This window comes from Trichomycterus rosablanca, chromosome 1, assembly GCF_030014385.1.
Source record: "Trichomycterus rosablanca isolate fTriRos1 chromosome 1, fTriRos1.hap1, whole genome shotgun sequence".
Taxonomy (NCBI): domain Eukaryota; kingdom Metazoa; phylum Chordata; class Actinopteri; order Siluriformes; family Trichomycteridae; genus Trichomycterus; species Trichomycterus rosablanca.
In genome coordinates this window covers 82,549,573-82,567,904 of record NC_085988.1, presented here as the reverse complement: position 1 = coordinate 82,567,904, position 18,332 = coordinate 82,549,573, and the positions used below count along the sequence as shown (strand labels likewise).

Sequence of the window (18,332 nt, the reverse complement as noted above, 5' to 3'; positions counted from 1 at the left end):
ACTGTCGGGAGTAGAGATGCACGAGTACCGATACTGGTGTCGGGTATTAGCCCGATACCGCGCTCATTAACTCGTACTCGTACTCGCAAACGAGGCTCCGATACTAAACATCCGATACCGTGTACCTAGTGCACGTTGCTGCGTTAACGCAGGGATTTTCAACCTGTGGGGCGGCAGTGCTTGTCTGGGGGGGGGGCGTGACATTACGAGATTTTTTTACTTCTAAAACTAAAGCAATTCACACGCACGTTTAATGTTATTTAGTTCCGTTTGAAAAAAAAAAACCTTCAAAATAGAGCTAACAGTGAAGATAACCGGTTACAAAAGCAGCGACCGCTGTTATAGGACGTGTTTGTGTTCAATACTCTGTTCACAGTGTCGATACAAGTGATTCAGGAGTCGACTCATTTTAAGCTTCTTTTCTCAGTCATCTCTCCGTGTTTACTGTTATAATGAATGATGCGGTTGTAAATAAACACCAACTACTACAGAACATTCTGTGTGACTCTCTTACATTATAAAGCTCAGGCTTAATTATACTGGTTATTACCACAGAGCGGGAGTCGACTCAGAGTCGTTTACGATTTACCGAGGTGAACCACGAATGTATGTGCTGATAGAATCGGCTCAGATGGGATCGGACTGTATTATCCTTTTAAAGTAAATATTTCAATCAGCAGAATCGCATCGCATGTACGATGTGCACAACGTTAATCACGTGCGTTTATTAATGAACGTTAACGTTAGCTTGTCAGAAGCTTTCTCAATGATGTCTGTGCGGTGTTTTTTTTTTGTTTTTTTTACAATTAGTGATGGCAACCCAAGCAACTGTTCCACTGCACTATTTTGCAGGTATTACCCCAAAGGGTCAAAACACACTCACGTCACGTAGAAACGTCCATCAAACCATTGTCACAATACAGGCACAGAAAAGTTTGTTACAGTTACAACACGCATACAAGTACGGTGGCTCATAAGAAACAAACCAGATATCATTTAACCAAACGATCTACAATTACTACTAGAGATGCACGAGTACCGATACTGGTGTCGGGTATTTGCCCGATACCGCGCTCACTAACTCGTACTCGTACTCGCAAACGAGGCTCCGATACTAAACATCCGATACCGTGTGCCTAGTGCACGTTGCTGCGTTATGCCTGGTTCACACTACACGATTCTTGCCCTGATTTTCGCTCGGCGGCCGGTCGGCGCTAGATTCGCCGGCTCGGGAGCGACTCGGCGTTCGCTCGGCGATCGAAACTCGACTCTCGATCGCCAAGTGTGAACTATCCAACAACTCCATCCGACCGGCTCGCCGAGCGCTCGGGTTTTCTAGCACGTCAGATATCTGATCTGAGATGTGCGACTGGGAACGAGTGACATGTCGAACAGCCAATGAGAACGCAGGATACGGCGTGAGGGGAAACGCAGGAGAGGAGTGTAAACAGGTGGGACGGGGGGATAATATAGTTTATATCAGAATACATCAGCACACACACACACACGTTTTACAGTATTTCTGACCTGATCGTTCTCTACAAAACATAACAACAAAACACCAACATTGCAAAAATATTTATTAACCTCCAGCTCACTACAGAACGATCCGTGCTGCTCGTGTTGCCAGATCCACTCAGATTCATTTATTTTTCCTCCTTGATTTCATCACATCAGCGCACAAACACTTTGATCACTCGCTACTTGTTGACGTGCATTTTTGGACGTGGTATCGTTAAACTTCTCACGTGTGTTTTTGTTTAATATTCTAAATAGGTATTGGTATCGGTATCGACAAGTACAAAAATACATGTACTCGTACTCGGTTGGGAAAAAATGGTATCGATGCATCCCTAATTACTACCAATCTGATACGGCACCTAAAAAATAAACACTCAGCCGAATACAGTGAGTTTATTATTATATGATGAGAAGAGGAAGCGGATGTCCGCTAACACGGCAGAGATGCTGATTCTCCTCAAAAAGAACCTTCACTTCATTCTGAGTGTTCTAGTTTTACTACTACAATGCTGCACTAAGTTTGTTTACTTTTATTGTGTAAAAATAAAAGAACATTAAGCAATAGCTTGGATGCAGGTGATTTTTTCCCTACAGCACTGCGGAGCTATTCAGTTGTTAAACATGTACACTGGATTAATCTGAATAACTGTAATGTACTTGAAGTGTGCACTGTGTGAACAGTATTATCCAGTTCTTATCTAGACAATATCTAGAAAACACAAGTATCGGTTTGAGACTGTATCGGATCGGGATCAAAATTAATGATCGGGAACAAAAAAACGTGATGGGGACATCCCTAACAGAATGAGTTATGTGTATCAAGTCAAGTCAGACTCATTTATACAGCGCTTTTTACCATGAACATTGTCTCAAATCAACTTCACAGAATACAGGACCAACAGACCAAAAACCCCTACACAGGCAGCTGCCTCAGTAGAGAGGATTCTAATAAGTCCTCGACTTATAAGTCAGGTCATTCGAACCCGCTACGTAGACAGAGATTACATCAGTTTTATATTGTGGCTCCGTTTTATATTTTCATTTTTTTGGCTGCGAGACAGATTTAATTGTTTTCACATTTAAGATATTTTGAAGAGGAGGGAAGAAAAGCAGTTGTGCGATCTCTGTATGAGTGAAGCTCAACCCCAAACACTTTATTACGCTTTATTACCAGATTCAGCACATTCAGGGTGTGTGTCTAAATTCTTAGATTTCTTAAAATGCTGTTTAGTAAGGCACCTTAAATTTGAACGGTATTTTGACTGAGTTACGAGGAAGCATCCAAAGCTTCCTTAGCGCAAGGCGATCCCAGCATTCAGTGCGGCACGACTTTTCTCACAAACTACAAACATGGCAGACGAATGCAGAGCAACCTCATTGATGTTTAATGTGTATAAAGGTGCACAAGTGTCGTTTGTTTGTAAATCTGGGCTCGTCAAGGACAGTTTAACCGTTTTGGGTACACAGTCGAGGACTTACTAGGATCCTCTCTACACACCCACAGTCTCTGGTCAGTTTTACCACCTGCTTCATCCTGGTCAGGGTCACCATGGCTCTGGTGGCTCTTAAAAGGCAGAGGACGGACGCTTGGGTGGCGGACGCTCCACCTTCCCCAACGCCACGTCTACATTTCCAACATTTAGCAGACACGGTTATTCAAAGTCACTTACAGTTGTGGCTAATTACAGTGCAACAAAGTAAGCATTAAGAGCCTTGCTCAGGGGCCCGACGGTGGCAACTTGGTGGAGGTGGTGTGGTTCAAACCAGCGACCTTTTCCTACAATTTACAACTGTGACCATCAACAGTCCAAGCTAATTTCATGACTGATTTATTATCTATACTTTATTTCGATTGCTCCTGTATTCAGGGGTCAGCACAGCAGATCATTTTGGTCCATATACCTGAATTCGGACAGTTTACACGCTGGATGCCCTTCATGATGTATACCCGGGCTTGGGACCAGCATTAAAAGAGCACTGACGAGTGCACCTCCCAATGGCTGGGCTGAAGACCGGTAGAAGAACTGCTCTGCTATGTTGAGCTCTGAAGAAACGCTGATTTACACTGATGCACACACTGCTTACTCAGAGAACATACAGACTGTTTTTAATGCTCTGGAATTACACAGCATTTAGTACAATAAAAAAGGAAAAGCAACTGCTTCAATAAAAATTGGGACAGGACAGCAGCAGTGAGCAACATTTCCTGCTAAAAAAAACTCCCTACAGTGATTTAAACTGTTACCATAATAAAAAAATTCCACATATTGTGATTTGGGCTCCTCCAGCCACCCCTAAAAGCAATGTATGAACCTGTCCATCACTCGCTCAGCACCAAAATCCTTCTCAATTAATTCTGCGCTCGTCTCTCCCTCTCTCTCAGTCTCAGTCTGGCTCCTTCACTGGCCGCCCGGTTCCCCTGACGCAGCCCGTCTCAGGCCCTATCGGTGCATTAATCTAAGCTGTGTTTCCTTGCCTCCTCTGGTGCCATGGGGGCAAAACCTCAGGATGGAAAAACCCTGTTTGTATTCAGAGGGCGAGCCATCGCTCCCTCCATCTCCGGCTTCGTCTCTCCCCGATGGTCCTCTCCATCTTCCACCTCGGCCCCGCCATTTTTTACTCCCCGCACGGCACGAATCCATCTCTTCGCTGCCAACGCTCAAATCTTCGTTCGGCTTCATTTTCCTTAGAACGTGTCGTCGTTTAAAAATGCTTTGTGTTACGTCTATTACGCTAACCCACCTATCGGCTTGCCGGGAATCTCCAGACGTCTGGGAAGGTTTGGGATTGGGGTGGCTATAGCACTGCGATAAATTGGAACCCTGTTAAAAATGTTCCTGTCTTCAGTCCAGGGTTTCTCAGTGCAACCGGACGACTGCAACACCGACCGGACTAGTGAACCAGGTTTCAATCCCACCTGCAGTACAATTCAGACCACTTGGCGTCTTTTACACTTTCGGTCTGTCCAAAAACCAAGTGATCTCTCTACATGGACGCATTTTACACAGAGGTGGAAAGTAACGAATGACATTTACTCGCGTTACTGTAATTGAGTAGTTTTTTTGTGTACTTGTACTTTTTAAAGTAGATTTTACAACCAGTAATTTTACTTTTACTGAAGTATGTTTTGTATTAAGAATTTGTAATGCGCTACATTTTAAATAACATTCGTTACTGAGTACAAAGTGCTGCAGTGAATTCTGGGATAGAAAATAAACTGGTGCTAAAATAAAGGAGCTGTAATCTAGGTATAGAGGGGGGAGGGAAGGTGATTTTAAAAGTTTAACATGTTTGGAGTTTGATGTTTCGTTATTTGATAACATAGTCTGATGTCAAAGAACGGCAAAGTTTTGTCTTATAAATCCTGAAGGTTTTCTTTGGGTCATTTAGTGAAAGTCACAACACCTGTAACCTGGACTTGTTTTGAGTTATGAGATCTGCAGTATGATGTTGTTTGGTATTTGTTGGTGATGAAGAGAAGGCTGCTCTATAGAATCCACAATTAATGTCGATTTCAGTGGTTATACAGTTTGAGAATGTTTTATGGGATGGTCTGTACTACAATGACACATTACACATCCCTAAATGTTTTAAATGTTGTATCAACATGTTTTTTCTATTATATTTTAATTAAACACAACTATTGTGAGATTTATCCACTTGTCCTGTTTGCATTACACAGGAGATACCCCCCCCCCCCCCCCCCCGCTGTTAAAAACAGTAATATTTACTCCGAGTACAATTTAAATGAGTTACGTTTTACTTGAGTATGATATTTTAGGGCTGGGTATCGCCACTAATTTCCTGGATCGATTCGATTCCGATTCAATTTCGATTCAACACATTTAGGCATATTTGAGTTACATTAACAGGTTTTGTTTAAATAGATGTTCAGAGAACGAATGTGATAATTGTACAAAGTACATAATATTTTCATTATTAAAAATATTTGTGTATTTTGTTTACATAAATAATTAATCCAAAACAGAAAACAGTAACATTCATTTGTTATTATTATTTTATATGTCTGACACGCTACAACATTGTAAATGTAATGTAAACATACACCTGGCTGTTGAACAGCTTATGCCAAGTTTACACGACACGACACTCTGATTAACACCTGGTCGCTGTAATGTTCACACTACACGACTGATGGGCGATGGGGGGTTTTACACTACACCATCTATCACCAGGGGGAATCACAGGCGAGCTTCTCTGCTCTCCAAAACTACGTTCTGTCACGAAAACACACGTGAGAAGTGATGAAAGGTTTAATGATACCACGTCCAAACATGCACATCAACAAGTAGCGAGAGATCAAAGTTTGTGCGCTGATGAAATAAATGAATCTGAGTGGATTTGGCAACACGAGCAGCATGGCTTGTTCTATAGTGAGTTGGAGGTTAATAAATATTTTGTTTTGTAGAGAACGATCAGGTCAGAAATACTGTAAAACTCGTGTGTGTGCTGATGTATTCTGATAGAAACTATATTGCGCTCCACCACCTGTTTACAACCTCTCCCCTGTGTTTCCCCTCGCTGTTTCTCACATCGATCGAGAGCCGAGTTTTGATCGCAGAGCGAACACCGAGTTCCTCCCGAATCTAGCACCGACCCGTCGCCGAGCGAAAATCAGTGCAGAAAGTTGTGTAGTGGTCAGAACCTGAGCTTCTGCCATGCTAAACTGATGTGCAGGTCAGATCTCGTCGCATGAAAAAACACTGGCTGGTCAGGCGAAATTAAAGGGGGTAACAGATTTCCATGTGCACCGTAAAAAGGGGCGTATTTAAAAGATCGATCTCGCGTTTATATGAACCGATATCGGATCGTTCAAATAAAGATCGATTCGAATCGAAAAATCGATTTTATAAACCCACCCCTACAATATTTTAGTCCTCATTGCACCTCTGATTTTACATCATCCTACACTCCCGAGAAGAGGGCGTGTCTAAAGTCTGAGATTCCTTAAAACGCTCCTACTGAGGCGCCTTAATCCTGAGTGATGATCTGACTGAATAACGAGGGAGCGTCCGACGCCGCCTCAGCGCTGAAGGCAATCCCAGCATTCAGTGCGGCACGACTTTTCTCACAAAAAATGACAAATATGGCGGATAAATGCGGAGCAACCAACGGAGTTCTTTTCAAAAGTTAATAAATTCACATCACATCCAACACAAGTCATTTCTGTCCTCACAGACGTGGTCCCAGATTACTGCAAGTCTTACAGACGAGTCTATTAAGGAGTCTAATCAACACTAAATCTTAATACAAGTTCAGTGTTCGTTTGTTTGTTAGGATTGTAACGTCATGTTTTACACTTTGGTTACATTCATGACAGGAACGGTTACTCATTACACAAGATTCGATACCCGATGAGCCACCGTGCCGCCCATACAAGTTCAGTGAGCCACAGACACAAGCGAACGGGTCACAAATGAGCGTCTACAGGAAACTGCACTGCTGCTGAAGGAAGTTCTAGCTGTTTTTAAATCCACAGGGGGGTAAAAGAAGCACCCTGGAGAGAGAATGATTAACGACAGCGCTGATAGAAACAGGAACAGCGCATCAGTTTGTGTTACTACGACCTGAGATCAGAAAGATCAGGTCAGAAATCTACGAGCTCACAAACATTCTTATGCAAGGTGTGATGGGGCCAGTTGTAGCCTAGTGGTTAAGGTACTGGACTAGTAATCAAAAAGGTCACTTCACCTCTGCCAGGTTGCACATGCTGGGCCCTTGAGCAAGGCCCTTAACCCTTAATTGCTTAGATTGTATACTGCCACATAGTGCCGGACAATAATTCGATATCGATATATATCGCGATAGAAAATGTTTCAATAACGGTGATATGATTTTTAAACAAATTCGATCGATATATAAGTGCGTGATGACGTACGCCACAGGCACGAAGCCAGTGCTCAGCGTTACCGCTCTGATTACACTCCCTACAACACGGTGTACTTGTACTTTTTAAAGTAGATTTCATAGCCTGTAATTTTGCTTTTACTGAAGTATGTTTTGTATTAAGAATTGTAATTCGCTACATTTTAAATAAGATCCGTTACTGAGTAAAATAATAAACGCTAAAGAAATCGCGTCTGGGAAACTACTGCAGTGAATTCTGCGACGGCGAGTCGGATCTTTTGTCTCGGTTCCTTTTAAAGAGCCGTATGTATATATAACGACTCCCAGAAGCGCGAATCGATTCCTTTATTTCATTTTAAAGAACCGTTCAATAGATTCGAATCATTCTACGACACATCACTAGTGGTTATACAGTTTGAAAAAGTTTTATGGGACTAAAATGACACATTACACATCCCTAAATGTTTTAAATGTTGTACCAACATGTTTCTTCTATTATATTTGAATTAAAAACAACTATTGTGAGATTTATATCCACTTGTCCTGTTTGCATTACACAGGAGACCCCCCCCCATTAATAAAGTAACTAAGTAACGTTTACTAAGTACATTTTAAATGAGTTACCTTTTACTTGAGTAGACTTTTAGACTAGTAACTTTACTCGTACTTAAGTAAAAATTCATTAAAGTAATAGTACTTTTACTTGAGTACAATATTTTAGTCCTCTTTCCACCTCTGGTTAAGACATATATTAATATATTATATTATATATTGTCAAAGCTTATGTTTATTTGAGAATGATGTCGTGTTTTTGTTTGTATACAAAAGGTTAAATACAAATAAAAGATGAAAGCTAATTTATTTGTATTATTATTATTATTATTTCTAAAATATTATGTAGTTTTAAAGGGTGAGATTTTCGCAGGTACAGCCTTCCAATGTTGGTGTTCTTGGCAGTTTTTCTGACATTTCTATTATTCATATCGATATCGGAATTATATCGTATCGACCGAAATTAGGAGTTATATCGTGATATAAATTTTAGCCATATCGTCCAGCCCTACTGCCACAACTGTAAGTCGCTTTGGATAAAAAGCCATGTCCATAAACTCTTGATGCATGCTCAATAATGCAGGTACACAAATCCACAAAGTTGACTCAGTTCATCTGGACACAAGTTTGTTGTAGAGAAACCACTCAACCACTCGATCCGAGTGACTTCAACAGTCTGAGCTGGTGTTGAATACCCCGACCTTATATGCAGAAGATTGCATAACAATGGAACCGGTGATCAGGTCCATATGAAATTCACAATGAGCATTAATTACAATGACCATGTGTGTCTTTCACACATGATTGGTGTGTAGCTCCTATTACAGAAGATGGTGAGAGATGTACTCTCAGGCCTCCTCCCCGGTTCAGAGATGGTCGTTCCCTCTTCACATAGACGGCCTCTTTGACTCCCCGTTCAAACCAGCGTTCCTCCTCATCAAGGATCTGCACATCGTCATCATTAAATGAGTGTAAACAGCAGAGTCCTGGCCAGAAGAGGTCGATCTTCTATGTTGGGCCGTCCGTTTCGCCAGTGGCTGTTTAGTTTCCCCGATGTACAGTTCCCGGCACCTAACGGCATACACTACGTTACTCTGTTTGTGTCGAGGAACCCGGCCCTTAGGGTGAACTCATTTCTGGCGTAGCGTGTTCTGGGGTTTGTAAGCAACTGAAACGCGGTGTTTGGAGAATATCCGTCTCAACTGTTCCGATACTCCCGCCACATACGGAATCACCACCGGTTTGCGCTTAGACCGCGGTTGTTCTTCTCCTCCCTTCCATAAAGACATGGTTTAATGTGTTGAAGTCTGGCGTGGTAAAACTCCAGTGGCTTGACCTCATACCAGTGGTGTCCAAATACTTTTGGTCTCGTTTTTAGATCTGCGATTCAAAATGAAGTGATTAGTGCAGCAGAATTAGCCACACGTAGCCGATCACGTCTGTGCAGATGTTCGATATAAACTTGTGTGTAAGCAGTGACTACCGTTCCTGTCATGAATGTAACCAAAGTGTAAAGCATGACACTAAAATACTAATAAACAAACAAACAAACAAACAACATTTGTATGGTTGGGAACTGATGTTGGTCAATAAAGTCTTAATTGATGTTCCAGTTTATTCCAGAGCTGTTGAGTGGGGTTGAGGTCAGGGCTCTGTGCAGGACACTGGAGTTTCTTTAAACTGAGATTTTCTTCATGTCTTGATGGAGCTTGCTTTGTGTACAGGGGTACAGTAGTGATGGGAGGGGAAAGGGCCTTCCCTAAACTATGGTGCAAAGTTGGAGGGACAGAGTTTCATTGATATTACTGATTCGTTACACCTGCTAGCAATTGTTGTGGCCGAAACGTGTGAATTAAAAAAAATAGAAGGGGTGTCCCAATACTTTTGCACAAGTGTTAAAATGCAATTCTGAATAATGAAACAAATCTATTAATACAGTACGGGTCATAAAGCCTAATAGACAAATATCATGATTCATAAGAAAGGCATCATGGTTCAAATACACATGCACACACACTTTGTTTCTGTGTGTGTGTGTGTGTGTGTGTGTGTGTGTGTGTGTGTGTGCGCACCAACACGCTGGGGGTTCCACACAATCCCCAACACCGCAGCTTGGCTTTAATTTCACCCACACAAAGATAAAACCGAGTGTATCTGATGAGGGAAGCTTCAATAAGAGTCCAGACTGAAACTGTATAAATGCACTATTTCATTCCTCATGCAGATAACAGAGTGTGTGTGTGTGTGTGTGTGTGTGTGTGAGACACATGATGCCTCGGCAGCTAAGAGTCTGAGTCACGGAGGCACAGTCACGCTGGAACTGTAAAGGACCTTCCCCAACCTATTGTCCAAAACTAATGTCAATAAAGACATGGTTTGGTGTGGTGAAATTCCAGTGGCCTGACCTCATACCAGTCAAACCACTTGGGTCCAACACCCTTGTGGTCTGGTGTCCGAATACTTTTGGTCACGTTTTTAAATCTGCGATTCCACATTTAGTGATTAGTGCAGCAGAATTAGCTTACGTGTGACAATCGTATATATGTATGTAAACCCGCAACACACGCAACGTGTAAATGTTCCAGCCAGCTTCCGGCGTAGTGATGAAGCGTCGCTCCCTACTCCCTACACACTCTGAAGTTCACTTCATTTGAACATTCTCGTTACCTTTGGATCGGAATCTCACTTAAAATGGTGGAATACCCTACGTAGTGCACTTCACAGGAACGACCGGGGTGAATGGAACGCTCCTACAGAATCGGTGCTGATGGTTGTAAGACGCTTTCTGAACCAATCAGAGCTTCTGATTGTAATTGTTAGTAAGAAATGCTGTTATCTGCATTTATTCAGTTTGCGTCACACAGATGACGTGGTAATGAAACGCTCGATCGGCTTTCTAACCACTTCCTGTTTTACTTCACCACCGGGAAAAGTTTGGAGGTTTTTAATTATAAGCACATTTACAAAATAATGGATTATGTTCCTAATGGGACGCACGCTTATAAATGTAATAGCATCTGGAAGAACAGAAGCTCAGGTAAGCAGCGGTTATGATGGTTTTTGCTGTGTTTGGGATTTTGGCCGCCGTGCCGTGATTTATCGAGCGCTTTTGTTCTGTAATGAAAACAAAACGTATCAGTTGAAGCTTTTAACTGGAACCTTCTTGTTACAGAAATTACATTCATTTACACAATGAGGAGGAAAGTAAAGACACGAAGTAAAACGGCTCTAGCCTAAAGACTCGTGACCTGACTCGGACTCTAGCCTAAAGACTCGTGACCTGACTCGGACTCTAGCCTAAAGACTCGTGACTTGACTCGGACTCTAGCCTAAAGACTCGTGACTTGACTCGGACTCTAGTCTAAAGACTCGTGACTTGACTCTGACTCTAGCCTAAAGACTCGTGACCTGACTCGGACTCTAGCCTAAAGACTCGTGACTTGACTCGGACTCTAGCCTAAAGACTCGTGACTCGACTCGGACTCGTATTTTGTCACTTGTGAACATCTCTGCCCCAAAGTATTAGTGAAAGAATGATGTGTTTGAGTGTAATACACTATATGGCCAAAAGTATTTGGACACCTGACCATGAGCTTGTTGGACGCACCATTTAAAAACAAATAGAAATAAAGTATAGAGTGACCTCTGTTTGATCTTTTCAGCACTTGTCTGAGAAGCTTCTCACAAGACTTTGAAGCATGTCTGTGGGAATTTGTGCCCATTCAGTCAAAATATGACAGCATTCCTATGGCTGGGCACCGATGTTGGTCAAGAAAATCTCTATTGATATTCTGGTTCATCCCATATCTGTACAGTGGTGCCACTGTTTGTTTGTTTATTAGGATTACCAGTTCACCTCACTTGCATGTCTTTGGAATGTGGAAGGAAACCGGAGCACCCGGAGGAAACCCACACAGACACGGGGAGAACATGCAAACTCCACACAGAAAGGACCCGGACCGCCCCACCTGGGGATCGAACCCAGGACCTTCTCGCTGTGAGGCGACAGTGCTACCCACTTAGCCACCGTGCCGCCCCAGTGGAAGTCGGAAGCATATAATTTGTGTTATATAATTGATTTATTACACCTGTTAGCAATTGTTGTGGCTGAAACACATTAAATAAATAAATAAATAATGAATAGTGGTGCCCCAACACTTTTGTCTATATAGTGTAACTTTCACACACGTGTTAAAATGCAGGTTTAAATAATTAAATAAATCTATTAATACAGTTTAGGTTAAAAAGCCTAATTAATAAATATGATGATTCTGAGCTGTAGCCCCGCTCCACCCACCCGTCCGGACAGACTCACCACCCGTACAAACTGGAACATCTCATCAGAATTTACGTCTCCCTGTCCCGTCTCCCTGTCCCGTCTCCCTGTCCCGTCTGCCTGTCCCGTCTCCCTGTCCCGTCTCCCTGTCCCGTCTCCCTGTCCCGTCTGCCTGTCCCGTCTCCCTGTCCCGTCTCTCTCTTTCTCTCTATGCCAGTGTTATTTTCTCTCGCCTCTTGTGTCCCGTGCCGGTATTAAGTGCTTACCCCGTCGCCCTCTCTGCTAGCACAATAAACACCCGCTAATTCCCTGGCACCGCTTAATGCTTCGCCAAGGCTCAATATGTGTTTGTTGTCAGGGGGGCCCCAATTACGGCGCCCTGTTCTCTTCGCCCTTTATTTTCCGAGGCGTCTCTGAACGCGGCGAGCTGGACTGAGGGCTTCCGGAGTTCTCGTCCGCACACTGAAGCGTTTCATATTAAGTGCTTAAACGTGTTTGGGAGAAAAAGAGAAGAGTTTAAGGAGAGAAGCTAACACATCTCAATTTCTCTTTACTTTCTTATGTGCCAGACACATGGACACACAGGGGGTCTGTCCGAAAACATAGTGATCTCTCTAAACGGATGCATTTTGTGTCATCCTACGTCTTCGATTCCTAAAAATGCTCCTACTGAGGCGCCTTCATTCTGAGTGATAATCTGACCGAATATTGAGGGAGCGTCCGGTGCTTCCTTATGCCAAGTTCACACTTTCCAAGTCGTCAGATCTCTGTACGGTTCACACTACACGACCGGATCTCTTGTAATCGGGAGTCGTCGTTTCAAGTCGTTGTGGTTTTCACACTACACGACTGATCGGTGATAGGGGGTCACTCACTACACCATCGATCACCAGGAGGAATCACAGACGGGTCTATCTGGTCTCCCAAACTACGTTTTGTCATGAAAGCACACGCGAGAAGTGACGAGGGGTTTAATGATACCACGTCCGAAAATGCACGGAACATCGTGCTGTGGCCGCTCAGGTGGCGCAGCGGTAAAAACACACGCTGGAACCCAGAGCTGGATCTCGGATACATCGTATCGAATCTCAGCTCTGCCTGTCGGCTGAGGGGCCACACGAACGACGATTGGCCTGTTGTTCAGATATGGGCGGGACTAAGCCGGATGGGGTCTCTCTCTCTCTCATGACTGATGCGATTACGACCTCTGCTGGTTGATTGATGGTGCCTGCACAGAGATGAGAAGAGAGTGCTCTCAGGGTGTGTCTCTCCGTACACAACGCTGAGCTGCACTGCACTCGTCAAAGTGTAGGTGATGAGATGCATACGGCTGCTGCCCACGTGTCGGAGGGGGCGTGGGTTAGCTTCGTTCTCCTCAATCAGAGCGGGGATCGGCATTGGTGGAGAGGAAGCGTGACGCAATCGGGCAATTGCAAATGCATTTTTAAAAAAAAGTGTGTGTGCTGATGTAGTAGGAAAAATAAATGAATCTGATTGGATTTGGCTACATGACCAGCAGGGATCTTCTGTTCTGTAGTGAGTTGGAGGTTAATAAATATTTCTTGCAATGCAGCGTGGGTATTATGGTTTGGTGTGGATGATAAGATCACAAAACACTGTAAAGCTTGTGTGTGTGCTGATGTATTCTGACAGAAACTATATTATGCCCCGTCCCACGTTTTTACACACCACCACCGGGTTTCCCCTCACCCCGTATCCTGCGTTCTCATTGGCTGTAGTTCGATATAGCACTCGCAACCTGCTCGCAACACCTTTCACCTTTCACGACTCGGCGAGCCGCTCGTATCGAGTTGTTGAACAGTTCACAATTTTGTATCTCTAATTCACCTCACTTGCACGTCTTTGGACTGTGGGAGGAAACCGGAGCACCCGGAGGAAACCCACGCAGACACGGGGAGAACATGCAAACTCCACACAGAAAGGACCCGGACCGCCCCACCTGGGGATCGAACCCAGGACCTTCTTGCTGTGAGGCGACAGTGCCGCCCACTTAGCCACCGTGCCTCCCACACACAGCGATTGAGAGCCGAGTTTCAAGGCCCGAACAAACGGCAAGTTGCCTTTGAGCTGCCACATCTAGTGGCGACCAGTCGGCGAGCGAAAATTAGGGTAAAAATCGTGGCAGTCCAGCATTCAGTGCGCCACAACTTTTCTCGCCAGAGAATTCAAATATGGTGGACAAATGTGGAGCAACCGACAGAGTTCTCATTGAGGCGCACGAGTGTGGTTTATTTACAAATTCAGGCTCGTCAGGGACAGTTCAACCGTTTTCGGTACACGGAGGGAGACGTTAGCTGGCGTGCTAGCGGGTTGTGCCGCCTCAGCTCGTTTCCAAACAAGCTGGAATATGCGAAAACAGAATTTCATTGTACTGTGTACGTGTGTGTACGTGTGTGTACGTGTGAATGTATATACGACAAATACAGTCGAGCCTTGAGTTACGAACGGTTTACCATACGAACATTTCGGGTTACGAACGATCTTTTTCAACTTAGTTAGGGCTGGGCGATTTTCAAGATTAATTCGGTTAATTCGCATGAACGTTTTCACCCGGTTAGAATGTGACAATCGCGATTGTTTACATACTTTAAATTTTTATTAAAATACTAACATGTCACGAAGCAGAAACTGACCGGACGCTCGCGGAATATAAATCAGGGAAAGTTTAATATCAAAAGGGCAAAAACAGGGTACAAAATCAGGTAAAGTCCAAAACCAGAGGATAAACTAAAACAGTAAACGGAAGACAACAAGGGTTATACACGGTAACGGTTAGATTTAGAAATAAACAGCGCAAACACGATCGGCAAAACGAGACACAAACAGAAGAGTTTCATTAAGATTCACTGAATCAAACACTGCCGAACTGAATCAAAACTCCAGTGCCGATGAGCGCGATCAGGATTGGCTGACCGGGACATGCGACAGTCACGTGACAGTCCGTGAGAGCATGGGATTTGTAGTCCATATTGTTAGAAGCAGAACTGTAACAATGTGAGCGTGTGAGCCAATGAGATGCGCTGATTGGCTGGTGCAAGACTGCCATCGTGAGGTAGAAAGTGGTAGAGCTTCTCAACTCCTGAACTAAAGATACAGGACTAGTAATCAAACTGGTTCAAGCCCCACCACTGTCAGGTTGCCACTGTTGGGCCCTTGAGCGAGGCCCTTAACCATCAATTTCTTAGACTGTATACCGACACTGTTTGGATAAACGTACCTCATCCACTTTCCTTTCGGCACCTTCTCAGCTGTGACCCTGCAATGGATTGGCATCCTGTCCGGGGTGCTTTGCTGAAACCAGACCCACCACAACCCTGACCAGGATAAAGCAGTGCTAGATCAGGGCTGGTGGAAGTTTTCGATTCATAAAGCTCTGTACGCCAGGGGGTGTCCAGAATTAGTACTAGTACCAGTATTTATTTCACATCATGTTCATGTTCGGCACGACCTTATCCTGGTCAGGGTTGTGGTGGGTCTGGTTTCCCAGGAATCACTAGGTGCAAAGCAGCAACACACCCTGGACAGTGCACCTAGTGATTCCTGGGAAACCTGACCCACCGCAACCCTGACCAGGATAAAGCCGTGCTAAAGGATGCCAATCCATTGTGGGGCCGAAGCTGAGAAGGTGCCGAAAGGGAAGTGGATGAGGTACGTTTACATTTTCGGCATTTAGCGGACGCTTTTATCCAAACAGCGACAGTATACAGTCTAAGCAATTAAGGGTTAAGGGCCTCGCTCAAGGGCCCAACAGTGGCAACCTTGCAGTGGTGGGGCTTGAACCAGTGACCTTTTGATTACTAGTACTGTACTAGGGCTGGGTATCACCACTAATTTCCTGGATCGATTCGATTCACAAGGTCCCGATTCGATTCAATTCATTTCGATTCAACACATTTAGGCATATTTGAGTTACATTAACAGGTTTTGTTTAAATAGATGTTCAGAGAACGAATGTGATAATTGTACAAAGTACATAATATTTTCATTATTAAAAATATTTGTGTATTTTGTTTACATAAATAATTAATCCAAAACAGAAAACAGTAACGTTCATTTGTTATTATTATTTTATATGTCTGACACGCTACAACATTGTAAATGTAATGTAAACATACACCTGGCTGTTGAACAGCTTATGCCAAGTTTACACGACACGACACTCTGATTAACACCTGGTCGCTGTAATGTTCACACTACACGACTGATGGGCGATGGGGGGTTTTACACTACACCATCTATCACCAGGGGGAATCACAGGCGAGCTTCTCTGCTCTCCAAAACTACGTTCTGTCACGAAAACACACGTGAGAAGTGATGAAAGGTTTAATGATACCACGTCCAAACATGCACATCAACAAGTAGCGAGAGATGAAAGTTTGTGCGCTGATGAAATAAATGAATCTGAGTGGATTTGGCAACACGAGCAGCATGGCTTGTTCTATAGTGAGTTGGAGGTTAATAAATATTTTGTTTTGTAGAGAACGATCAGGTCAGAAATACTGTAAAACTCGTGTGTGTGCTGATGTATTCTGATAGAAACTATATTGCGCTCCACCTGTTTACAACCTCTCCCCTGTGTTTCCCCTCGCTGTTTCTCACATCGATCGAGAGCCGAGTTTTGATCGCAGAGCGAACACCGAGTTCCTCCCGAATCCAGCACCGACCCGTCGCCGAGCGAAAATCAGTGCAGAAAGTTGTGTAGTGGTCAGAACCTGAGCTTCTGCCATGCTGGACTGATGTGCAGGTCAGATCTCGTCGCATGAAAAAACACTGGCTGGTCAGGCGAAATTAAAGGGGGTAACAGATTTCCATGTGCACCGTAAAAAGGGGCGTATTTAAAAGATCGATCTCGCGTTTATATGAACCGATATCGGATCGTTCAAATAAAGATCGATTCGAATCGAAAAATCGATTTTATAAACCCACCCCTACACTGTACCTTAACCTTTAGAGTAAAACTGCACCCAATGTACCGGACTAGTAATCAGCAGGTTGCAGGTTTGAGCCTCACCAACGCCACATTGCCACTGCTGGGCCCCTGAGCAAGGCCCTTGGCCATCAATTGCTCAGACTGTACTTGGTCATAATTGTAAGTCGCTTTGGATATAAGCATCCGAAATACATGCCATAAATGTAAATAAATGCGAGACATAGACACGATCAATCGTGTCTGTGTGTAGACGCCCGACCGGCCGATAGCACAGCTAGGGATTTGAACCCCGGATCTCAGCAGCAGTGGTTGTTTGCTAGTGTAATTCATCACTGCACCACCCACGTTTACATATTATAAAACTAAATCTGTAGGAGTCAGTAAAACCTCAAACGCTTTCACACAGATGCTTCAGGTTTGGTTGTTTAACAGAAAACAGCAGATTAATGCAACTACACGAGAGGAGAAAATAAAAAGACGTGAAAAATCAACGAACACAGAGAAAAACAAAACAGCCGAACGTGTGAACAATAAAAGCAAAACCTTAATACAGAGGAAAATCAAAGAGAGCAAAGTCAGCTTAAAGACTGCGAGGCCTGAAGCTTTGATACAGCTTTTTAATTCCAGTCGTCTCGTTCTTCAGTTTGCTTTTGTTTTTCCTCTGCAGCATCTTCAGACCGATGAGCGAGAACAAATCACGTGCAATGAAAAGAACCAGACAGGAGAGGATTAGTGAAACTCCGAGCTGTGTGAAATGAAATGTGTTATTTATTTGATTTTGAAGTTCTCTACCTGTTATTTAATTATAATTGCTGATATTTTCAGAGGCACGGCTTTATTAGGTCTACAGGCTGCATCAGAAACAAATTCTTTACTGATATAAATACCAGGTCATGTATATTGGAAGTGTTTCTTTAGTTGCCCACATGAAGACTGTAGATCATTAATACACCATACTGCCAAAAGTATTCACTCACCCGTCCAAATCATTGAATTCAGGTGTTCTGATCACTTCCATGTTCACAGGTGTATAAAACCAAGCACCTAGACATGCAGACTGCTTCTACACACATCAGTGAAAGAACGGGTCGCTCTCAGAAGCTCGGTGAATTCCAGCGTGGTACCGTGATGCCACCTGTGCAACAAGTCCAGTCGTGAAATTTC

The 18,332-nt window shown here is 43.6% G+C and overlaps 1 protein-coding gene across 1 annotated transcript in view; it reads right to left on the bottom strand.

Moving 5' to 3' along the window:
- Positions 1-18,332, bottom strand: part of taf3 (TAF3 RNA polymerase II, TATA box binding protein (TBP)-associated facto) — a 105,415-nt gene that overhangs the window by 69,885 nt on the left and 17,198 nt on the right. The window lies entirely within an intron of this gene.